This window comes from Ambystoma mexicanum, chromosome 10 (assembly GCF_040938575.1).
Source record: "Ambystoma mexicanum isolate Mex_15411 chromosome 10, UKY_AmexF1_1, whole genome shotgun sequence".
NCBI classification, from domain to species: Eukaryota; Metazoa; Chordata; class Amphibia; order Caudata; family Ambystomatidae; genus Ambystoma; species Ambystoma mexicanum.
Window position 1 is genome coordinate 1,632,507,962 of NC_090932.1, and position 26,176 is coordinate 1,632,534,137.

General features: G+C 48.1%; 1 protein-coding gene across 2 annotated transcripts in view; it reads right to left on the reverse strand.

Moving 5' to 3' along the window:
• COMT (catechol-O-methyltransferase) overlaps positions 1-26,176 on the reverse strand; it is a 187,701-nt gene that overhangs the window by 107,561 nt on the left and 53,964 nt on the right. The window contains exon 1 of one of the 2 annotated variants that reach the window (XM_069620039.1): positions 17,940-18,025. The exons of the other annotated variant lie outside the window; for it this stretch is intronic. The gene's annotated coding sequence lies outside the window, so the exon portion shown is untranslated. Of the gene's footprint in view, positions 1-17,939; positions 18,026-26,176 lie in introns of those variants that run through there. 2 annotated transcript variants of the gene reach the window in all.

Here is a 26,176-nt window from a genome sequence, read left to right on the forward strand (position 1 = left end):
GTGAGATGCGCTCAGCAAACGGGCTGGATCAATGGGCATGGTCTCCAATCGGTCTCCAATCGGTCCGCACGCCCTTGTCTGGACCAAACCATTTCTCACTAGAGGCGTCCAACAGGTGGGACGGAGAGATCACGCATCCTTTGGAAGTATGAACTGTGTGGTTACCACCAGGCTCCCCCACGAGCCTTTGGAGAAAGTGGAGGGAATAAGAATGTACTTGGAAATGTGCACGCACCTTAACTTCACTAGAGTTTGCTTTTTCCCTAATTCTGACCCTGATCTTCGGGGGTCAGGGTGGAGGTTTTTTGGGGCTGCTAAATCAAACCCTTCCTGTGTTTTCTCTGCTCATCTGAGCCATACGTACACCAACTCTTATTATCTGTAATATTATTACTGTATTTATTGAGTGCAGACCTAGCTTCTGGAAGCAGCAGAGCACTTTACAAGTCATAGCGGGGGAGGAGTACATGGTGAGAGAAGCAGAGATACAAGGGAGAAGGGAGCTAACAATAGGGGAGGGGGCGGCGGGCAATTGGCAGCAAGAGGTCTACAAGCAACCGGAGGAGGAAGCAGGGCAGAGCAGACCATCCAGTTTAGGTGGAGGGAGTATGGATCTATGTGTTAGGGAGGAGCCATTTCTTGAAGAGGAGGGTCTTGCACTCCTACCTGAAATGGAGAAGCGTACGGGAGAGTCTGGTGTTGAAAGGTGGGCGAATTCGAGAGTGCTGGACCGTAGATACAGGAGGCCTGTCTTCTGGTTCTTTCCTTCCTGAACCGGCAGAGTTTAAGTCTGTACATGTCGTTGCTTCTCGTGTACAGAGGCGTAGACAGTGTAGGGCCTGAGTGGCCAAGGCCCACCCAGAATCTGTAAATGGCCACTCTGCTGTGTGGGCATTCACAGATGTGAATGTCACTGCGCTGGGCCCAACTACATTGGCTTCAGGCCCCACTTGTTGGGCAATCCTGGCTACAACTCTGCTCATGTATCGTAACCCTCCACAGATGCGGAGCTTCTCAGCAAGGTTGGGGACGTGATGACGATGGCCTTGACGATGCAGCAGGATTTGATATGGTCGAATTTGCTGACTCGTTTTTTTTTAGTTGGGCTGCAGCATCTGTGACACATCTTGGGGGGTGCCAGGGTAGTCACCGGAAGGCCTCACAGAAGAGTATTGCCACCATCTAGGTGTGAGAGGACCAAGGCTTGGACAACAGATCAGAAACTGTTTTTTGGGATGAAGACCTTGATTTTCCACAGGAGGGGAAGTTGATACCAAGCCATTTGTGTCTCCCTTGACATGTGCTCATTGAAGGGGGGTGTCTGTCAATGTAGAACCCAAGGGACTTGCACAGGAGGTCAGTTTGGGTGTGAAGCACTTGAGGTTCATAGCAGAGAGCCAGGTCTGGATGTCAGGGTGTTCTCTATTGTTGGTCAGTTGGAATTTGGTCTAGGAGGGGGTTGAGCTTCAGGTAAGCACTGGACACCCAGGATTGGATCAATGAGAAGCAGGCCTTGACCCTGTGAATGTATTTGATGGAAAATATCTCAAGATAGAGCCGAGTGTCATCTGTGTACTGGTGGATGTGTATGTGGTGGTGGATGTTGTGTGGAGCAAGGATGGTTCCAAGTGGATCCATGTAAAGGTTGAAAATCAAGAGAACGAGAATGGATTCTTGCAAGGCTCCACGGGTGGTAGATGTGTAGAGTTAGGAGATCTGGAGGAATTCATTTGGACAAACTGTTGATAGGTAACAAGGTAGGCTTTGCACCAGCTGAGAATGGTCTCACTGATCCCCATGCGGCGGGCGATGTAGAATGACGGTGAGTGCCTGGTGGTCTACTGTGTCGAGCTTGGCTAAGACGTCAAGGAGAACCAGGAAGCAACTCTTCCACATCCCAGTCTGCATGCCTCACACACACACGGATATCTTCTCATTAGGGAAAGGGGTGCACAGCATTTTACCCCGGCAGTGCTTAAAGGTCACGGTGGCAGTGTAAATAGCGGCTCCACCCCATAAACTGAGTTATCCCACTATTACAACCAGGGGTTTACTGCATTTACTGGAGCATGCAGCACAGGGCCAGACATTGTCATGGGGTGGCCGAGGATTCCCAGAGGAGCCCAGGAATACATTCAGCAGTGGCCAGTCCCTAAGCAGGTGCTGAAACCCCAAAGGATTGCGGTAAAGTCTCCAGGATTTCCAGGGTATTGCTCCCAGTGGGGATGTCCACCCTTATATGTGAGGGTCTTCTCAGTGCCCTTCTATACCCACCTAAATGACAAGGTATTTGGGGGTTTTGGGTGATGTCGGGTCACAAGGACCCCAGCACAGACCCTTTGAAGCGGGGATGCCCATTTTAGGTCATGTGGTTGTCTGAACCCACTTCCCCATCTGAAAACCCTTTGAAGCAGCACTCCCACGCTCCTATTTGCTAAACCTGCACAGCATAGTAACTTCTTCCTCTTCCTGCTTCTACCCCCTCTAGCCCATCCACTCAACACTTTGAAGCTGCCAAAGGGTGGCCTAAGCACTATGCAAGCAGCCAGCCTAATCATCTTGACTCCTTCCCACGACCTGCATGATCTCTACACGCCCTGCTACCCAGCTAGCTCACCTTCCCTTACATTCAACCTCTGTGCATTGAAGCTGCTTCAAATCAGTGTAAGCGCTATACAAGCAACACACACTAAATACAGCATTGGCTGAAACAACTGCCATGATCTTAGAGCCCACATAGGTGGGGATATTGCAACACAACCCACTCTTTCGTAGCCGACATGGTATCCCTGTTGTTTCTCTCTATGCGCTCTGAAATGTCCTGTGTACCTGAAGCACTTTATAAAACACTGCTTAAGTTAATAAAAAAGAAGAAAGTACAGGCCCCTGGATAACAACCAAGCCTGGAAAAAGATAAGTCAAATCTCAGCTGGGCCAACGCAACATGTCATCTTTCCAAATTCACTTGCCATGAATTTCCATAGGATATCCGCCCATTTCCCTGCAGCCATTGTACCGGTATGCAGTGATACAATTGTGGCAAAAATGTTGCCTGTACAGAAAATCGCGGCATAAATGCTGTGGTTTGACCTGTTAAAGGTGTACCCCATTACACCATTTAAGGGGAGCAGGGACTGCGGGGGTGTCCCCCGGTACCCTTTAATGGTAAAATAGGTTCGGGGGTCGCGGGGGTGTCCCCTTATCCTTTACATGGATTGTGGCAGCAAAACCTTTTTGCCACGATATTTTGTGTCCACGGGCTTTTTTGCCACGATTTTAACACATGGAACCATTGTACCGAAATTTTGAATAAGGGACAATTCACAGCATTTTATCACAATATTTTGATGGCAGACTAAAGGGTCAGCGTGTAGTAAAAGAGGGTCTATAAGGGCAGACCTGCCAAGTGTCACACATCTAGCGTGACGCTCACGCATTTGTATGCACTATATTGCATTCCAGCAAGCCAAGGAAAAGGCTACACATAGGAGGTGCAATAGTAACCCTAGGTATAAAGCGTATACTTGCACTGTCACCAGATAATCAGCCATATTTACTTAGCGCTCCTTCCCGGTCCTTAAACCCAGAAAAGCAGCGGATCTCCGCCATCCATCGCAGTTGCTTCAACTGAGGCATCGGGCTTCTCCGGCCCCAAACCCCTAGATGTCCACATTCTGGATCGCCTGGGAGTGAGATTTATTATGTAGAGGGGGAGTTTGGGAATAGGAATATTTTATGAGGGAGAAAGTAAAAAAATAGTAATATTTATGGCAGAAAAGTAGGGAGTCTCCTGGCTAACTCGGGGGGGGTTAGCATGTATGAAAACCTCATACTAAAAACGGAAATGCCACTGTTACATCATTGCTGGCATGGTTTTACCAAACAGACACCATCTGAAAATCTGGCAGCTCTGGCACGCATGTGCAATGTTGCCAGTTACTCCCAACTGCTCAACCTTCATAATGTTGACTTTTGCCTGCCTGGGAGCATTCTCAATGGAGAGCCTTTCAGTTTAATGGAGGTGCCAGGGTCCTCCCGGAAGTCCATTTCTGCAGGCTCTGCAGCCAATGATTTGTCGCAGGATGGATGGTTCATGGGTCAGGCTCTGTCACCTGACAGAGGGTGGACCCTTACTGCGTGGTGCTTCTCAGCAGGTGTCCAGAGAGTGGCCTCTTTCTGCCATTATAGAGTAGTTTTTGCCACTTGTGAGCTCTTCGAGGGGGCACAAGGGAAGAGGGCAAGGTGCTCATCACCCTAACCTAGAACTGCCAATTGCCAGACAGTGGTTTAGAATTAGAATTGTTGTTTGTCTAGACAAGCGGTATTCAAATAGTGGGGCGCGCCCCCGCAGGGTGTCGCAGGTGCATCCCCGCGGGGCGTTAGAGCCCAGCATGAAATGTGTAAAAGAAAACTTTTTTTTTTTAGATTGGAAGAAATGGGCAGGGGCAGCTCACATGGTCGGGCTGAAGCATGAAACTGTCTCAGGCACCAATGAATTAGTGCCCTGTAGTTGTTAATGGATATTCATTCATTTGTCCACAGACTGTTTCAAAAGCACCCACGGGGCTGCTTTGTGTTAAAATGTAAGTAAATTGTGATATTTAAAGAATATTTATTCAGCAACAATCGTCAAAATTAATAACTGCATAGTGAATTAACTCATCAATCTGGGCCCCATTGGCCAAAAGGGTGACCCATTTTGACTGGCCCACACTAGCATTTTGCACTTTTGGTACCAGCATTGCCCTATAGGTCAGTCGGAGCCTGGCTGCTCATGCATAATGGCGAGTGGAGAGAGGGGGGAAGGAGGGTTGTACAACAAAGGTATTTTAAAAATGCCCAAATGCCTTTGTTGCACAATCCCCCTACCCACCTGCTGAAATCAGCTCTCCTTCTGAGGCGCTGTGCAGCCCAGGGGACAGGGATGGTATTTATTTACTGGATTTCTATCATAGATGTCCAGTCAAAACTACCATACTTTCCCCCCTGGCACCCTAGCGCCTTGCATACACACATAATAATGTTGATTGTGTTAGGCACTGTGGTGCCCAGGGGACAGGGATGATATCTTTTTACTGGACATCTATCATAGATAGGGCTCAATGGGAATGGGGAAGATTTTTTTCCGGCGCCCAGAAAAGAGCAATTACCGGGTCCGGCAATGTCGTAATGACCCGGTAAGTGCACTTTTCTGGGTGCCGGAAAAAAATGAATACCGGCGGCAGCCGTGTCTGTACTACAGGTAGGGCTACTGCCAGCCTCGTAATGGGGCCCATTTATTTGTTTAGGCATAGCCTGTAGGTTTGTAATACACTGTTGCACTGAGGTTCTCATTGCCTCTATCAAGAAGGGCAAGCTAAAATGGATTTACCCCATTATAAACCAACTTTTGCCTTAATATTACAGATAAAGAAAAACTCCCACTCCCTACGCTTCCCTCGGCTCACCTTTGGTAGAGGTGGTTGAACGTCAAGGCTAGTGTTCTGCAGGAGGCAGGGAAGTGGACTGAGGTGCGGTATAACACAGTGCAGGGCAGAAGCAAGTGGATTAAGACCATCCACGCAGAAGTGACCTCGTAAATCTGACCCCCGGTTAGTTTGATTGTTGTGGCATTCTAAAACGGAAGAATGAAAAATAGGGGGACGTTACGGCGAAATACATTCATTTTTTCAAATAAATGTGTGTGTGGGATGGCGTGAAAGATGGGAAGGCTGCAGTTTGAATAGGTGAGGTGGGGGGAAGGAGCTTCAGAAAAGAGGCCCATGGTACTGAGGCCCGCCGGGAAAGCTCCTGAGTTCCTCACAGGACAGCCCAGCACTGTCTAGAAGCTGATGTAAAATAGCAGAAAGAAACACGATTCAACCAACACTGGCATTGGAATGCTGGCGCCAGCTTGGGGAGAGCTGGGCCTTTTCAGCTGGGGCAGCCACGGGAGAGGAGCCGTGCCAGCAGAGAGAGGGGCGTCTGCAGTGGAGTAACTTTGCTGAAAATGTTGGGGGGGACATGACATCTGAAGAAATGGTGCTCCAGCCAAATTAATGAGGACAAATGGTGTGCCATGAAAGTTGGGGGGAACAAACACCCCTGTCCCCCCTTAAAATTACGCCCATGCGCGTCTGCCATGCCGTGTACCGGAGTGGGGGAGGGTCCGGGCATGAGAGAAAGCACAGAGCGAGTTTAAAGTTGGCTCTACCAGCGCTGGACGGTGGGGGTCCTGTCTGTCCATGGTGTTTCTGAATGCATTATGGGTGGGCTACGAGTTGACGGCTGCTTTCCTGTCTGGCGTCCCGGCTCCCGCTGCAGATGCAATAACCTGCAATAACCTGCGGCTCGAGGCTGTCAGGGGAGGGTCGGACAGCCCAGAATCTAGCATTCATAGGCCTGCATTTTCATTCTACTTGGGACAAGGACTGGCCCCAAAGCCCTGCCCAGGTGCCCATTTTGCAAGTGAGTAGAGACGCATGTTGTTGAAGATTAGCTCGGAAGATCTTTTTGATTTAATTAGACATGTGTTTGTGCGAGGAGGCACTGGAGCAAAGTAAAACACAGGAAAAATCCCCTTTACGCTCCGATTCTACACTACGTTTGTGGAAAAGTGTAAATGTGGGCGGCATTTCAAATGAATTCCTATGGAATCCACCTCTTTATTAAGTGGTAATTTTGCCTCCTTTTATCAGGTGGTAATTTACCCTGCATTACCGCTAGCCTGAGCAACCATAATGGTGGAACGGCAGTCACATTTATTAGGTGGTAATTTCACCTCCTTTTATCAGGTGGTAATTTACACTGCATTACCGCTAGCCTGAGCATCCATGACGGTGGAACGGCAGTCACATTTATTAGGTGTTAATTTCACCTCCTTTTATCAGGTGGTAATTTACACTGCATTACCGCTAGCCTGAGCATCCATGACGGTGGAACGGCAGTCACATTTATTAGGTGTTAATTTCACCTCCTTTTATTGGGTGGTAATTTCAGGTGCAATCCACTGCATTACCGCTAGCCTGAGCATCCATGACGGTGGAACGGAAGTCACAGTTATTAGGTGGTAATTTACACTGCATTACCGCGAGCCTGAACATCCATGATGGTGGAACGGTAGTCACATTTATTAGGTGGTAATTTACACTGCATTACCGCGAGCCTGAACATCCATGATGGTGGAACGGCAGCCATGTTTATCCCTTGCAGTGAGAAAGCAATATGGACATTTGTCCGCCCGGTTCCCTCCGAGCAAACGATGGACAATCCTTCGGACTGGAAAAAGGGGCGGAAAAAACGTTCTGCTACTTTTTCCGATCCAGTTCACCTTTCAAAAATGAACCCCCAGTTGCCCTTTCTCTTATCGTTCCTGTATAGTACTTCTGTGTTGAGAAATTAAATCGCTTTTAGGAATACCAGCGTGTGACCGTCATTTCTGCCAAACGATGGTTCCAGTCCGGCTTCTGCGTGCATACACAGGGCGCATGTTTAGAGCATAGGCCATGCACATCTGCATATCCATTATTTCATTTATTCTCCATTTGTAGAAGCGCTCAAAGCCCTTGGGCACCTGGGCGCTGGCTGCAGACCTGATGAGTTTGGGAGCACACACTATTTGCTTAGTTGAACAGGTGCGCCTTGAGCTTTTTCCTGAACAAAGGGTAGGAGGGTTTGGTTTGGGGGTAAGGTAGTAGATTGTTCCAGAGATTGGCAGCCACCACCGGGAAGCTGGCACCCCCGGCTCTTTTGGGTCTGAGTCTCGGGATGAAGAGTCAGTGGCTGAGGGTAGATCTCAGAGGTCTTGTGGGTGTACGTATGTTGAGTCTCTCAGCTAGATACAGTAGGGAAGGCATGGTGTCACAAGTATGACACTGACACAATGGATACACAATGGATACAATTTGTAAAACCTTTATTGAAAATGCTGGGGTTGGAAAAACTCCTATTTTGCCCTATAACTAAGATGGGAGTAGTCTCGACCATGCTAGTGGAGTTCATCAAATCACAACGGCCTTAATGGAAAGCTTTACACTGGCCGTCCCTAAAGCCAGTCTGCTCCCGAGGAAAGGACCCGATTCCAAATATCCATCACCAAGTGGCGATGCACTCCCAAAGTGCTTTTCAGTTGATTGGCTGCGACTCCTTAGAAACTTTTCCAGAAAAGCCATGCTAGGTATTGGGCGGCATCCGCTATGGGCGTACGCGTGGACTTGGCAGTGCTCATTCAAGAAAGCGTTATGTCCGTTGGTATGGTTCTGTAACTCATTGTGAATTATGTGATATTACTGGGACTTGCCAAAGCACAATGTCGGGGTTCGCAGATTCAGGTACACATTGTGGGCCCAACACGCTTTCCGCGCAAAGTGAATTAGTGGACTAGCGCAACATTGAGTGATGACGTGGATCACTGGACTAGCGCAACATTGCGTGATGATGTCATCCAGGACAGCAGGGGCTTAGCCGGACCAGAAAGCTAAAGATGACGTATCACAATATTGTTACACCGCGTTGGTGCTCCTCTGTGTTCCCGTTTGCTTTCCCCATGACTCCTTCCTTCTGCCTTCTGCTTCTTTTGCCTCCAGTTTCCTGAATGTTGTCCTGGTTTTGGATCCTGGCTACGTGGACCGCTGTTGCCTTCCTCATCCTGGCCTCATTGTCCTGCAGTATTCCCCAGATTCATGCACTACCTGCAACTCGAGGGGGTTTCTACCTCAGAGGTTCCCCCCCTATCTTGAGGCCTGTGCTTGAGCGAGGCAGATCGGGCACCTCGTTTTCCTACCAGAGTGGAAGTCTGGCCTCCGTCAGGAACAGACTTCATCTGTTCGAACCCCGGCAGCGAAACGAGCGTGTGGCAAGTCCATCTGCATGTTCAATTCGTGACACCCAACTTTTGCCACTTCCACGGTCTCTTGGTGTCCATGAAGTTGGTGGCAAGCTTGATCTACGATATGTTGGACTGGGGTAGGCGGTTGCCACCACACTTTTGCCGGTCTGCATTGGTGTGGAAAAGGATTTCAGCCATTTCCGCATGATGGAGATTTCACCACATTTTAATGGTGTGGGAGGCAGCTCCCAGATCCTGATCCCGCCTGCCCCATTACTCCTCCACCCATACAGAGCTGCCAAGTTTGCAGTCTGTTTATGTGTGACATGTACATCTCTGCAATGTACTTATGGTCGATGTGTGGCACTTTGAGTTACACTGGAAGGGGCTTGGGCAGCACACTCAGATGCCACAAGTCGAACCGAATGTGGCAGACACAGAGCAGCTGGGTTGCTGGGTTTGCGGCAATTGACGTGAGTAAGGGTTCCCCAGGTCTTGGAGAAAGCAAGTTCACTGGTGAACAGCAGTTGTCTTGAGCATGGCCGAGGCATTCTTATACACCTCTCCTATGTGGTGCATTTTCAGTAGGTTTCTTGAATGCGGGAGAGTGCATTGTTTATGTTTGTTTATGTTTATTTGTTTATATTGCGCTGGAGCCTGCAGTCATCAGGGCGCAGACATACAACAGACAAGACCAACAGATTACAGTCTAGACCAGTGGTCTTCAAACGTTTGTGGCTTTGGACCCCCCCTGAGCAAAATGTGGGCAGGCCGGGCCCCCCAAAAATACCAAATGGGCAGTATGTATTGTGCACCGTCACCCGCCCTATAGGGCTCAATGGGAATGGGGAACGTGGTAGCACTGGTACCATTAATAACGGTACCGGTGCTACAGTTCTGCTCTGGTCGCGGGTGCCGGTACGGCCACCAGGTCAGACCTGGTGGCTGCAAAGGCACCCGCGAGCAGTACTCGTAGTATGGCGTACGGTAGCAACAGTGCCAGTCGCGATACCGGCACCATTGTTGCCTTACTGCCATACTTGTAATGAGGCCCAATGTCTCCCCATTTCGGTACAGGCCTGCCCAAACCTGCATTGAGTAGCTGGTCAATCCACTATACAATAATTCTCAATGTTCCCTTTTTCACACAGTCTCCTGCACCAATTTCTCAGGAGCAGGAAGAAGTCTGGTGGCACAGTCTCTTTTGATAAAGAGTCAATCTGAATATGAGGCGACGGTCGCAGGTGACATTAAGAAAGCCAGGGTGATGCCCCTTACCAAAAAAGTCTCCGGTCTGCACTGTTAATTTCCACAATCAGCCTATTAACAACATATCTATCCTCCTCAAAATAGTGGGCACAGTGGCTACTAAGCAAATCCAAGGCTCGGCGGAAGAGCAAAAACTGCTGGGAGGTCAGTGGTTGGCTGTTCGTCCCAAGCAGAGGCCTCGAGTTACCCCTACTGGATGTTGCAACCTCTGAATGGGGGTAATGCGTGACTGCTGTTGTTCATGCACTGGTCGGCTGCGTTTGACACTCCCAACCTCTCACTTTTGCTTCGCCACATGGCTACGGGTGTACGAGGGAGGCCACAGCAATGTTAGTTGAGTGTTTACCTGGGAGAAGCAGTGCCAGAGTATGTGTGGAATCATCTGACTTGTTCCCTGCTATAGCGTAATGTGGGGTCCCTCAGGGGTCTTGTATTTCACCTTTTAACATCAAAGCCTTCATGATGGCCTCTTAGATGTAGGAGTAGTGTTCCAGAATTAGGCATTCGATTGAAGGGGCTTGTGGGGAAAAAGACCATTCTTATGTTATAGAACATCGTTGGTCACGTAAACAGGTGGATAACTGAGAATTTTCTCAGCATGATTCAAGCGAAAACAGAGATCTTGGTTCTACACATAGGATTACGATACATTCCACAAACTCCATATTAGTCCGCAAAGAGAGGACCCGCAAACAGTACTTCTCTTGACATGCACCCACCCTCTGGAACTCAATCCCAGTATCGGTTCGTAATGTCCCTACAATTCTCCAATTTCACAAATCTCCCAAAATGCGGCTTTTTCAACAACAACTAACCAAGGCCTAATCCAAATGGAAGCACAGACCACAACTCACAGTACTGCGCTACTGTTAAAAGATGCCAGTCCAAACGCTGGCTACACACACCCTGTGCAGTGCGCTGCCGTTCTCGAGCTAGGCCCGTGCTTTAAACAATAAATAAAAATCAGGTCATGCCATACCAGTACAGAGGAAGGATAAACCAATGGGATTTGTTCTAGATTCCTGCCTTTCTCTGGATTTACATATCAACTTCATCTACAGTTTCACAAGCTCTCAGGCAACGAAGGCCACCCCGATCAGAGTCTCATTGGCGCTGGGAAGGCGTTTGACCGAGTGGATTGGGCCTTCATGTTCAAGGCACGGCAGAAGATGGGGATAGGGCCTATTTTGGCAAAGATGGTGCTGGCAAACTGCAGGGCTCCTGAAGCTAGGATAAGGGTGAAGGGGGAAACTAACAGAGACCTTTTCAATACGCAATGGACCAAACAAGGATGCCCCTGGTCGCCTCTTATATTTGCAAGGTTTATGGTATTAGAATAAGGGAGAGTCGGGATATTGCGGGGGTCAAGTGGGCAGAAAAGCAGCATAAAATAGGCCTTTTCGACAATGCTGTGCTGATGATGGTGGTAGACCCTAGAAACACCCTTAAAGGAATAATGCAGGAGTTAGAGGCTTTCTCAAGGGTATCAGGGTTAAGGTAGACACCTTAAAATATGAAATTCTAAATCTGACAGAAGAGGAGGTGGCTACGATCAAACGTGAGGTGCCGGCTAAAACCTCCATCAAGTACCTGGGGGTAAGACTGACATTGAGAGTGCAAAAAATATATGGGGTGAACTACCCAAATCTGTTCAGGGGGGGAATCCTTCAGGACTGTGCTAGTTGTTGGGGACTGTATGTATCCTGGCTAGGGACAATAGCCATTATTAAGATGAACATACTTCCCAGACTTCTGTATATGTTCCAAGCCCTATCGATAACAGTGCCTACAAAAGTTCTGCAGGGTATACAGACAGAAATCATGCACTTTGCCTGGAACGGCCGGAAACCACACTTTAGTGACCGGTGGGGGCAGGAGGGGGCCTGGAATGCCCACATATCCCGAAATACTAACACGCATCACAGCTGCGGGTGATAGCAGAATGGGGCAGGGACGCCATGGAGAAGCAGAGGAGAACATACAGAAAATTCCACGGATGAGGAAAGGTGATCGAGCCAAGGCGCTGCAGGAGAATCCCACAACGAGATGTGCGCTCGAAATATGGAACAAGCCTATCAAAAGGAAGGGACTAGCCCCATGGCCGTCACCAAAAACACCAATATTTAGGAATCTGGCCTTCCCGCAAGGATTGGAATATAAAAGTTTTGAGCAATGGATAAAAGGAGGCATGAGCGCATTTGTAGATGGGTTAACCCCAAAATAGTGAGAAGAAAAGAAAAAAAAGTCTTTTGGCAAGAGATTAAATCCAGAAAAAGCGAGATACTGGGAACCCCGTTACATCTCGATGTGTCAATGGTGCCATTGAATGTACCTCCGGAGGGAGGAAAGATTCTGAGGGGGCGGGCTGGTAGATTAGGAGCCCATACGTTGCTATGTGCGAAGAGGTGCATTGTGCAACAATGGAGAAAGAAGGGTTCCATGTCATAATGTCCCTACAAAAATGGCACCTTTTTTTGCAGAGACATCATCATTAGGAACTTGCGGGGGACACCTCCGAAACCCTGACTTTTTTTTTTTAAAGGAGCTGGGACACCCCCACAACCACTGCACCCATTTGCCCCATATATTGTCCCCATATATAATGTCGCCTACGCCGTTTCCCAGTGACTATATGTATGTCAACATTATATATGGGGACAATATTACCTGATACCGTAAGAAGGCCGCCCCATCGGATATGCAGTGGTACTATGCACTATGGGAGGCTTATAGTACGGAAAGGTTCATGACAGTGCTTAATGGGACGACCACTCAAGCCGGTAAAATAATGCCACCTTTCTTACAATACGCTCTTAAGGACATTAACCAAATGTACATCCCTAAAAGGCTGAAAATACTTGGCCTGCTACCAGAGGAGATGGTTCCAGAATCGCCACAAAGTAGAGGGAGCTCAGGAAAGGAAGTTGCTTGTGACCTGCAAAGAAAAGGGGCGGGGTGTGTTTTTGTTGTTGTTGAATAAATGGGAATTGACCGGGCAACGAACATGCATTTGTATAGAGAATGATAGGGTAAAATGTAACCTTGATATTGCAGCGGTAATCGTTGACGCTGTATATGACAACATTTTATTTGTATGAGTTTTGAAATATGCAAATAAAGATTTTGTTGGATAAAACCAAGTCAGTTTAACAGAAAATATCTGACTCATACCGCAGTGTCAAATGATAGTGTTGGGAGTGTGAAGGTACTCCCCAGCGATCTTCTGATCGGGTGGCTAGGTAAGGGCCATCGCTTTTGGAACCCGACCCTGGGCATGGGCATGCAAGGGAGGATCACCTTCGTGGAGGGTCCTTGGGGATTGGAGAGACATGGTATCCCTCCCATTTCTATCACTCACCTAACCGTCCCTCCCTCAGTCAGTCTTCGTGGGATATTGTCAGTCCTTTGCAGTTTTTCCCTGTAAGCTCCCACTGAGTATTGGTACGAGGAAGAGGCAACTAAGAGTAATGCACACTTCCTCTTGTAAACAACACTCTGGTACTGGACGAAGAAGGGGGCATGCATGCACTTATTAATAAAGGTGTTGTCTGACAACTGCGCCTAGACCAGGAAATCCTGAACTATGAAGAAGCTATAAAGAACTGTGAAATACTTAGTGAAGCAAATCTGAAGGAGGGTCAATCGGACCTGGTGATTTCTTTTTTAACTTGGAGCAGATGAAACCCAAAGGGAGACTTTGTCTTGGAGAAGTGAGTCTGAGGACCTCCGCTGTGTGCAAACTGTGATACATTTGAACTTGGAGAAGGTATTTTCAGAACTTGGTCAAACACTATTTAACTGAATCTTTAGTGGAACTGCGTTGAACTGGAAACATGGAACCCAAGAAGAACTTACGCTGAAAGCAGCTCAGCCTTTACTTTGGACCACTTCTATTTTGTTGAGAAAGATTCCCACATCATGTTTTGCTATAGTTGTGAGGACAAGCATAGATTTTGACAGACTTTCATTTTGGACTTACAGGAACAGACTTCAGAAAATCCCATTATAGTCTAGGGCTAGTACGGCGTTACACCATCTTGAGCATTAATAATGTTTTGGCTAGAATTGCACTTCTGTTGTCTGCGTTATCCCTCTTGATAGCATGCCTGTCTCACAGGAGAGAGAGAGATGAATAAGTCATCAATAGCTACTGCCTGTCTCCTGACACAATACTGTATAGGTAAGAAACATTACTCACTAAGGCAACAATACAGCGCATAGCCTAGGCAGGAACAGCAGGGGGTGGGCAAGATCTAAGCTAAAGATGTCAATAATAAACAAACTGACAATGAAACAATACATGTTCATGCATTAGACACAAAGAGAATGTGCAGGCAACATGAAGCAAACAAACACCCGGTAACACATGCATTTATACATGAAGAATACTAACATAAGCAAGGTATAAGCTGAATGCAACATGAAAATATAGCTCACTAATAAAGCGTGGGCAGCCACCTTTTCCAAAATAGAAGCCGCAACACGCAACACGCTTCTAAGTAAATGAAAAGCCTCAAAACTTCATGAGAAAGCGCTGAAATAACAGAAATACAGATCTGTGCTGAGTTTAGACAGTAGCTAGCAACCCAAGCCAAGGTTACCAGGAACAAGGGAGGATAGGAACACTGCAGTGAAAGCATGAGATAACGATTCCCAAGACATATAGGGCCTCATTACACGGAAGGCGGTAAGGGTGAACGGTCACCGGTAATGGTACCGGGGACCGTTAACCCTTACTGCCTTACTACGAGGTCCCTTTGCGGGTAGGTACTTTAACGCCTGCTCTTTAGCAGGCGTTAAAAACCAACCTGCAAAGGGACCAGGGTGCTAATTACGGTACCGCAATTTGCGGCACCGTAATTAGCGCCTTCCCCATTCCCATAAAGCCCTATGGGGCAAAAATGGGAATGGGGAAGGGCAATGGGGGAAGAGGGAATTACCGCCCCGCCAACCTTGGAATAGGGCGGTAATTCCCCTTTCCACCAAGGCGGTGAGGCCCAAAGTCTTAGATTAATTAAAAGAACAACCAGCCTTTGTAAGCCAGGTGCGGGCAAACCATAAACATAAGAAGACCCCACAATAAATTAGCACTATTTGCTAAAATCCCAATAAATGCAGAGTGAAATCATTCCAAACACGGTCTCTTCACAGGTGACCCATAATTGAAGAACACTGTCTATTCATTAGCAATGAGCACAGATAGGACACCTGCCTCACTCATGTTACCAGGCAAAAAAGGAGGAAAACAAAGAAATCACCCTGGCTCATGGCCTAGGAATGAGGGGTGGTATTTTCTTTAATTGAAGGTAAAGCAGTCTGTGGTCGTCTCTCCCCCTACTTTTGTCTGGCTCATGCCTTGACAACCTGTCCGTTGCCCGAGATTGGTCAATAGAAAGCCAACCAATCAAATCCCACAATGTTAGGACACCCCTTACGTATTATGCCAGCCAATAGTTCATTGGAAATATGTCTTTTTACTGTTACCAATTTAGAGGTGGACTCATGAGGAGCCATCAGACAAGTGTTACTCAATCAGAACTCCTACAGAATGTATGTGTAGTCACTATTATCCAACCCCGGAACCCCGTAGGCTTTGTAAACTGATATTATATTTTGGTGTCATTGATGACACATTTGCAGTATTACAGCAGCTGTTTTTGATAAGCACGCTGAGAGTGATGACATTCTATGCTTGTGCAGTCTCTGCTTCATTTGGATTTTAATAAAGCGAGGCTTTGCCTTGCCCTTTGTCTATTCCGTCATTGAGTCTGGTTTGATCTGACTCCAGAACCTCTGTGTCATTTTAGTACTTTCCGGGCCGTCTTAACAATAGTCAAGGGCAGCCTGTTTACCAGATGAACTATCACCTACAGGCGCTGAGTACAAGGGGAAAGGAGGCAACTCTACCCTTGGTTCTTTATCACTGGTTACGGGAATCTCACGTTGCCCTTTAAAATTGCTTAAAGTTTTCAGTTTCTGGCTGTACATCCCAATGGTAGCTGCTGAATTTTCTTTAATTGGAGGGGCATACATATTCCCCCCTCACCCCCAAATATGACAGAGTGACCTTGTGAAGTGACAGAGCCCAAGCAAATCAAGAGGTGTTGGGGAAGGCGGCAAACCCACCACCCCCTAGATTCTTTTTACAAATAATGGCTTAAAATTGTGCATTTTAGAGCACACCTTCTTGGGAAACTTGAGTAAAAAGCCAAGCAGTTGCAATTGGTCGTGCAGGGTAACTCATGATAAAATCCAATAGATGCAAGTCACCAACAGTGCACAGGAGCATCTCCCCAACACATGTTTATGTCTTTGCCCACAATATATGCCAGTATAAAAACTTCATGCTGGCTGTGCCCATACATTTCCATGCTCAATTCGAACGGGCTACTCTCCTCACAATTTGCGAGAGGCCGTGGCACCCGTCGGGGCTGTCCCCTGTCGCCCCTAATATTTGCCATTATAATTGAACCTTTGGCAGATTTGATAAGACTGAAACACAGACCTCGCGGGGTCTGGATGGCGGGTGAACCACAGATAATCTCCTTATATGCAGACGATGCATTCGTATAGATCCAGAATCCCCAGGGACATGTAAGGCCTATTATGGAAGACATCCTAAAGTTTGGAGAGATGTCAGGTCGGCATGGTGAAAAAGGTGGGGCACCCGCGTGGTCGTCAGCTTCCAGCTTGGGCTGGTGGGAAAAGGAAAGCATAACGGCGCCCCCTGCAGCCCATCAGCGGCGAATGCCAATGTGGTTCCCCCGGAGCGGGGGCTTCCGGGAGAGAGATCTAAGCATGCAGGAAAAGGAATGGCTAAGGAAAACGAGGGCTGCCCCAGGAGGAAGAGGGGGGTGCCAAGGAATAAGAAGACAATACAGAAAGATGCTGCCGACCCTCTGGGGTTGTAAAAAGTACTGAAGATGTCACAGTTTGGTTTCAAGTGATGCTGTGAAATGTTCAAACTAAACTGCGGCTTGTTGTGCCACAAATCAGAAAAACGGACCTGGCCTCCGCTATTTAGCCAAGGTGGGCTACGGTGGGATGATATGCATCTTGCTGGGGGGGGCGTAAGCAGTACTCGACTGCCCATGTTAGGACTCCTCTGAGGAGATTCGCGGGGTGATGCAGAAAGCAAAGAAAAGTAGGCTGGACGCCCAAAGATTAAAGGGCCAATCACAGCCACTGTCCCCACACTTAGCTTCCACCAGTGCTGCGAAGCAGCGTTAGAAGCACTATGAAAAGCAATCTATTGCCGTGCATGTTTATTTTTACCACCTGCGCACACGGCTCTCTGATTCACAGCAAACTGGTTTGGGAGAGAACAGCACGCCATTGCCTAGTGGCACAGCTGGGTTAGCGATTCGTGTATATACGTCTTTTTTCTGGCGGGGCTTCTAAGCGCAGAAGCGTCCACAGTGGTGTGCATTGCGGTGAGATATTTCACACACGTTTTAACTGTGTTGGAGTCCCTGACTCCATGATGATGCTTTCCAAGCTAAACTAGATGTGTTCTGCGGGGTTTACTGTATGGCGCCTTCCGTCGCTCGGTGGGTGCTTTGAAGCGCTAGAGGAGAAGATGAGAGAGTGGGGGGAGGAGGGAGAAGTAGTAAAGGACAACATGAAAGGGGGCAGGGGAGGGAGAGAAGTAGTAAAAGAGAAAATAAAAGGGGGCAGGGGAGGGAGAGAAGTTGTAAAAGAGAAAATGAAAGGGGGCAGGGTAGGCAGGAGAACAACGGGTTCAGAACTAGCGTTACATCAAACCACCCTGAAGAAACAGGGAGACTTCCGATGCCCACGTGTGCTTCCCTTGCCAAGATCTGCTCCCCACTGAGGAAGGGGGGCACTGCCCGGCGGTACTCACCCAACGGAGCGGTGTCTGCGCGGCTTCCCAGGTCTGGCTCTGCACTGGAGTGGAGGCGAGGACGAGGTGCAGTACCAGACTCTCAGGGTGACATGGCACTATTTAACCCGCAGCACAGCCCCGCCCCCACTGCTCGAAAAGCAACAGCAGACAGTCACCCCGGAGTAGGCGCACACCCCGGGGAGCGTGACACCGCCAGGGTTCACGGGCGGGAGAAGACTTTTAAACAGGGCTATGCCACACGACTTGAACGTTGGGATTGATGGGGGGTTTATTGGGGATTAAAACTGTGCAGTGCACCTAAAGAGAAAGATGAACTAAAGGGGAAACGATGCCCAGTTCCATAGAATCTTTTTCTCATTTCCCCAGACCCTCCCCTCCCTTAATGATTCTGTCCCTCCCCATCAGAACTGGCACGGTGCGAAAGTCGCCCTCACCCATTCATGTGGGGGCGGGGGACAGTAGGCCGCGCGCGCAGGGTCAGGTAAGTTTGGGTGTAGTAGCGTCCATGCCTTGTTAATAGGATGGACCAATCCAGGGGAGCCGATTTATGAATTTCCCAGGGGGAGCCCAAATATAGGAAGTGACATCACCAGCAGTTATATGACCGCACTTGCATGTAGTCGCCAACTTGGTGCAAGGGGCTTGGAGGGGGGGAGGGCGCCGAACAGTGGAAACATTGGCTCGCATGCACTGCATATACTAAAGTCAAGTAAGAAGGAGGTTTCAGCCTTCCAGTTGCATTCCAGTAGGCCAACACTGCCCCTACTCCACCCCTCTATAATCATCCAGGTTGTAGGAGCCCTCAAAAGGCAGAGCAACACAACTAGGATGGGAGAACGAGATGTCGTCCCATCCTGTGAGTGTGTCAAACCTCAGAGCGAAGACTGTTTCTTTGTTTGTAATGCACGAGCATACCTTAAGGTACCAGGGCGCAGCAGTTACATGAATATGCAAAGCTTAGTTACAACAACACAAATATATACATATACACAGTAATAGTAATAGCAGGATTATATACATATATACAGATAAAACATGTAGGTACAGTATGTACAGATGGCAAGAATGTGAAAGACTTCACACCTAGATGTGTTTGAAGGCCTATGTTTTCAACCATAGAACAACCTTATATCGGAAGTTTTGATAAGGCAAGTCCATTCTGAGAGTTGGCAGTAAGGAATTCCACAGTTTAGCTGCTTTCACTGGGAAGCTGTTGCCCCTATGGTGGAACGTTTAAAGTTGGGACAGGAAGGCAGTCTTTATAGACTGTTCTTGTGGGTCTCAGGGAGGTCTGTCTGTGAAATCTGTCGATCAAATAAATCGGAGCAGTGTTATTGAGAGGTTTGTGAGTAAGTGACGCAGTTTTTAGGAGAATTTTGTCTTTGATAGAGAGCCAATTATTCTGTTGGCTATGTGCTGTGATATGATCTCTTCTGGAGATGCCCAATGTCGCTCTAAGAGCGTTATTCTGAAGAGTTTGTAATTTCCTAGTGGTGGCTTTGGAGGACCCAAGATAAAGAGAATTGCAATAGTCCAGGCGAGACAATATGAGGGCTCTAGCGAGGATCAAGCAGCTAGTGTCGGACAGAAATGGTTTGGCAACACGGATCAGTTTACACGTGTAAGCCGTGGACGAGGCCAGGGAGTTCACCTGTCTGTTGAAAGAGAAGTTAGAATCCAAATAGAAGCCTAGCGTTTTAACCTCTTGTCCTACTTTGATGCTATTGCCATCGATAGTGAAAGAAGAATAGGCAGGGCCTAATTTCTTTAAACTGGAGGTAGTGCCCAGGATGATAAGTCAGTTTTATCATCATTCAGGCATAGTCCATCTGTGGCCATCCATGTCTGGATGATGATGTACACTCTATTCACCAAGGCCAAATCTTTACCATAATCCCCAGAAAGCGGAAGGAGGATCTGGGTATCATCTACGTAGTTGGTGTAAGGTGATACCAAGATGATCCAGATCATCGAAAAGGGGCTTGGTAAATATGTTGTACAGTGTGGGGGAGACACAGGAGCCCTGTGGCACGCCACAAGTAATAGGTATGGGGTCTGCTGCTGCTGTAGGTGAAAAGACCCTCATGGTTCTGCCGTTAAGGAAAGATCTAATCCATGTGATGCCCTCAACAGAGAAGTGAGCTGATGTGTTGAGGTGGGTACATAGGACAGAGTGGTCGACCAGGTTGAATGCTGCAGAAAGGTCTAGGAGGAGGAGTAAGGCGGCTTGGCCATTGTCTCTAAGCTTATCGATCTGTGTTTTAAGGTCAATAAGAGCAGTCTCAGTCCCGTGTTGAGGACGGAAGCCTGATTGTCTAGCTCCTAGTAGGGGATGTTCTTCCAAGTACTTCTGTATTTGTACGTAGGCGACCTTATCCAAAATTTTTAGAAGGAATGGTACAGTTGTGATAGGTTTATAGTTTGTAGGCGTGGCTGGGTCAATTGTGGGTTTTTTTAGTAGTGGAAGTACCCAGGATTGTTTTAAATTGGTAGGGATAGAGCCGGTGGAGAAGGAAGCGTTGATTAACTTCGTGATGAAAGGGGAGCGGTCACGGGCAGCATCCTTAATGAGCTGTGCCGGGCACAGATCTCCCTGACAGTTGGAGGGTTTCAATGACAAAATAATTTTTTCTACTTCAAGTGTGGTGACTTTAGAGAAGTTGACGCAGGTGGTTTCCATTAATGTCCGCTTCTCAGTCGGTTTGGAGGGGAGGGGGTCATTCAAGGCGGCTTTTCTACAGGAGATTTTGTTTTGTAGGGTAGCAATTTGTTAGCTAAGGCATTTTGGATTTCTGAATACCAATGTTTGTCTTTAGTGCAAGTATCTGGTGGTGCTGAAGGGGTTTCTACTTCTTTGAGGATGGAGAATAATTCCTTCATGTTTGATTTAGCTTGGGATATACGGGAGTCGAAGGAGGTTCGTTTTGCTTAGCAGATTTTTTTTTTGTAAAGGGCTGCAAGTTTAGTAAATTTGAGTTTATTGGCTGCTGAAGGGAGTTTTTTCCAGGTGGCCTCGCAGTTTCTTTTTTGCTGCCTTAAGTTTTTAAGGAATGGTGTATACCATTTGCTCAAGTGCATTTTGGGCTTACTTGGTCTGAGTTTGATGGGGGTGATTAGGTCCAGCGAGGTGGACATGATTTTATTGTATTCTTCGACCAAAGTCTCAGGATCCAAGTTGTCAGGGAGTGTGTTGAGTGTGGGGAGTAAGTTTGGGATAAGTCTCTCCACAGTGATACTCTTTTTATTTTCTCGTGAGTGGAGGTGGAGCCCTGCTGATCGGCAGGGATGGGGGTCAGATAGTAGAACGCATGAACGATACCAGATGGTGGTCAGTCCAGGCTAGTGGTGAAATGTGGGTGATGTTAGCTAGACAGCTGTAGTCTGCCACCCAATCGAGTATTCTGCCTTTGGCATGTGTGGGTTCCGTACTTCTTTGGGTAAATCCTAATTCAGAAAGGGTATTAAGCGTAGTGCCGGCAAACTGGTCTTCTGGGTCATTGAAGCCCATATTAAAGTCCCTGAGGGTGAGTACTTGAGTGGAACTTTTAAGGTTGCTGGATAAGATGATGTTAATGTCTTCATCAAATGTGCCTATTGGGCCTGGCGGGCGATAGATCAAGTGGATGTTGAGGGTTTGGGCATTAGTAAGAGGAACTTTAACATAGAGTAGTTCGCATGAGAGGACGTTAATAGGGGTTGCTAATCTCATGGTGAGACTACATTTGTGGATAATAGCAACACCCCTCCTCTGGAGTTGGGTCTGTCTAATTATCTGGCACTGCAAGCATGAGCATAGGGCCTGCTGCCGGATGTAGTGAAGTCTCCATGATAGCAAGGAGGTCGAGGTCTTCTTTGAGGATCAGGTCTGCAATTTCTGTTGCATGAGCTACTAATGATCTGGCGTTGATCAGGGCTCCCTTGCATATGCCTCCTACCTTAGAGCACAATCTCACTAATTTGGTGCAAATCTCGCAAGTGGGAGCATGGGAATCCCATGCGTGTTTGTGGGCTGCAGACACCTGATCACATGCTCACTTCTTCAGTGTGAAACACTGGCCAAGGTTCTTTGGACAAGCATTCAGGATGGGTCTCACACCTTTAAACAGTGTGATATATTGAGTGGGAGTGGGCACCTCACTCCTTGGAGCATAGTATACCCGTTGCTGGTATTCTCACAACTGAACGTACAGTTTCACTCTTGCTCATCTCAGTGACCCCAGGTATATTAATGGAGTCAGTCTCCCATCTGGGAAGACAATTATATTTCTATTAAAACACTCTGAATTCTCACTCCAGTTTTCTCGATCTATAGATACATACCATATTCATTCATTGTGTGTGCAGCAGTGATAACTTGTGTCTGAGAGAGCTCATTCTTTCATTCAGGAAAGATAAAGGGGTTACAACCCCCTGTATGTGGGATCAGGCTCATTTTGCCCCATGGCCCCTCACTGCACAATACGTGAGCAGGTTTAAGACCCTGCTGATTCTGCTATCCTACAGGCTCGAGCCTTCTATCCCTTGCCCCATCATGGCTTCCAACATCCTGAGCGGCAGCTTATGGACAAAAGTCAGCTCGGGGCATGCCTGTTGCCAATTGAATGTAGCCAGATCTACTATTTAGACACTGGGAGAGTGCCATGAACCCACATTGGTGGTGAAGAAGCACTCAACATACAGAACAAAATGGTATAGTGGTGCAGTCCTGCTGAGAAATGACAATTTGGTCTGTTTAAATGTAAAGCAGAGTGGCTGAGAAGTACATGCACTGTGCCGTTAAAAATAGCTGTGGTGGGTGGAAGTGCTGCTTCGGTGGCATCAAGAGTATGCAATTCCCTGCGGGGTAGTGTTGGTCATTTCCTATTGAAGTATAGCAGTCCTATTGAGAAGTGCCGTTAAAAGTGAAGCTGTCCAGTAGGCTGGATCAGTGCTGCCCCATAAAAGGTGTAGAAGGCTCTGTGAGAAGTGGCAGTACTGTCCCAACGGTGAGAAGTGTAGTATTTTCACATTAACTATGCTTAAGCCCGGGGGCGTGGCTAACTAGCCATGGGATAATCTGAGAATCTCTGTAGCTCCTACTGATCCGGACATAATCCTGGGAAGCGCACCAGATGGAGGAGGCGTGCAGTCCATTGAATCAGATACAAAACTGTGTGAATGGACGCTGCATGCAACGCACAACCTTAGTGCTAATTCCGATTAACAGGAAAGAAGTATGTTTGGAAGAAAGAAATCGAGGTCCTGAAGAAGTCGCAGCAAAATTGCTGCTATTTGAGGACAAAGGAACTGGAAGACACTCTCAGTGATACTCTGCGATAAGGAGCAGAAACACCGGCAGACCAACGAGGACCGATCGGATACCAGCAGGAGCTCCTTTATACTTGCAGCTGGAGAAGCCCACAAACGAGCCATTGAATCAACGGTGTACACAGGAGCAGGAGCTCCTTTCTCCTTGCAGCTGGAGCAGCCCACCAACAAGCCATTGGATCAATAGAGTACACAGGAGCAGGAGCTCCTTTCTCCTTGCAGCCGGAGAAGCCCACAAACCAGCCATTGAATCAACGGTGTACACAGGAGCAGGAGCTCCTTTCACCTTGCAGCTGGAGCAGCCCACCAACAAGCCATTGGATGAACAGCGTACACAGGAGCAGGAGCTCCTTTCTCCTTGCAGCCGGAGCAGCCCGAGCAATTGAATCAACGGCGTACACAGGAGCAGGAGCTCCTTTCTCCTTGCAGCAGGAGCAGTCCACTAACGACATCCTCCATTCCCATCTACACCCAGGAGCGCTGTGATGACTGTGGGTCGGCTGGGCCCCTTAAACGTGCAACGGCGGGCTGAAGCAGTTTGTGGACTATTAAAAGAATAATGGCAGTGTGGGACAATGAAGGCGCAGACCTATGGGCTGTCAAGGAGTTCCCCCCTTTTCACCTGAGTTCGATCTTTGCTGGATTTCTTGATCGATGCCTTCTTGCGGACGGATCGAGTCTTGAATAAGGATGCACGAGTCTCTTCCGACTCCAGCGTGCGTTCAAAGTTCCGGGATGCAAGGATCCAGGAATCCGGGAAATTTACAGAGTGCGCTACTAGCACACGAGTCCAGGAATCAAGAAAGGAAGGAAAGGGACTAGGAATGGGTTGGTTGGAAAGAAGCAAGGAAAACAATACCGCGAGCTACGGAGCACACGTCAGGTCGCTACTTCGCAATAGCATTGAGACACGCGGAGCCGCAGGAGGCGTGGTCTATAAATAGAACACACTACGTCCAAGGTGTAGAGCGAGGAAGGTGTTTCACAGTGGACGGCCATGTTGGGAGTACAAGGGAGTGTAGGCCCCGTTGAGACAAGGACCAGGAAGTCCAAAAGGGGCGTGTTCTGTAGTTCATGACATGGGCTGCCAGCGCGAGCAGCAGTCTGTCGCATGCACGGGTCGGGCGAATCTGGGGGCCCCGACCTGTGAGCGCATTCGAGCCTCTGATCAGCTGAGCTCTGGTAACCGAATTGTGCCGCCCCCACCCTGCGAGTAGTAAACCTGAATTCGGCCGCACACGAAACAAAACTGTATATGGCACACAGGCGCGTATAGAAGACATGTTACATTGTGTCTGAGGAAATCAGCAAACCGCAATAGTAGCACACATGAAACGAAGCCGGCAACGTGGAAGCCTGGCAAACCTCGCTGAACCGAGGCTCTAAACGAAGTAAGTGCGAGTTTGGAGGACACGGTGGTCAGTGTATGGATGGTAACAAAGGCGTATTAATGTACAGGACCGTCCAAGGCATGACTTGCAGACACAAAGCTCGCGTTTCATGAAGTAACTGCCTGAAAAGCCGGAGAAGAGAAAGTACATACGGTGTGTGGGATTTACATAATAAATACATGGGCCAATTCACCAAGAAAAAGGGAACCACGAGAGAAGTGATAAAAAGCCATTGTTCTCATGGTAAAGACTGCAGTAAAGCACACAAATAAGACTCATACCACAAGTACGAGTTTGGCAATCCCTAGCAGAGGGAACACTCACGGATTCCACAGGGTCACAATAAATTGGCCCAGGCGAATGATAAGCTGGCAAGAAAAGAACAGTCTACTGAACCATTAGTGAACGCCAAGAGCAAAGAACAATACACATTGAGACCACACTGAAAGACTTAATCCAGCAATCTAGGTGCTGGTAGGGCATAATAGCGCTCAGTTACTGCCCTGCAGAGAGCTCTACAACCCCAAGGCAGGCTGATCAGGACACAACCCCCAACCCCAAGCAGACCCGCAATCCAGGCCACCGGACCCCTCCCAACAGGCAAAGAGCACGAACGAACAATGGCGAGCATATGGATGGGCGCACAACACGGATCCATATGAACTTGGAGCACAGAGAGAGCAACACGTTGCAAAAGAGGGGACACCTGAGCAAGGGCATGCTTGAATGTTAGTCTCACCAATATGGAAAGGGAAAACTGGTGTGACTGAGCAACTGGGGCTAGAAGGACCAGGGAGACAGGGGATGCAAGCAGGAGCGAGGTAAAGACGGACCTGCAAAACACTGGCAAGGGTCCTCAGACATAAGTGTGCTACCAGGGTACCTGATGGTGCAGTACGTGTTGGAAGACAGAAGATAAAGTGCTGGATCACGATCGTCACATACACCTGAGCCCCAAATATCTAGAGGAAGCACCGGGCGATGTAGAAAATACATGGAAGGGGAGAAATTGACAATATTCGATCAAAGAGATCCCTGAGGGTGCACTAGTGGGCTGAACTAACCGAAAACAGTAAAACAACCCTCGGCGGCAGTCTGAGGCACTGAAGGGTTACAGGATGGCTTCAAAATTATCAAAATCAAAAAGAAAACAAGCAACGATGGAGGACTTTACTAAGACACCCCAAGCAACGGAAGGGGCCAGGAAGAAAGACAGAAATACGCAACTGGATACCGCGCCAGAGAGAAGTGACCAGCAAATCCTAGACGCAATTGCAGACCTGAAGGCGGCCTGGGAAACCAAGCTGGAGGCAGCCATGTTGGATCTTAAAACATCACTAGACCTCAAAATTGGAGCGGTGCAAGAGGATGTGAACATTCTGCGACAGGATGTTAAAAAAGTGGCGAAATGTACTGGCGAACTGGAAAATGCGGTAAGCTCCAACACAGGGGCCTGCAAAACGCATGCCTCGGAGATCCACATACCGCGACAGCAAGTGTGCAACCTGGAAAGCAGAGCAGAGGAAGCCAAAGGAC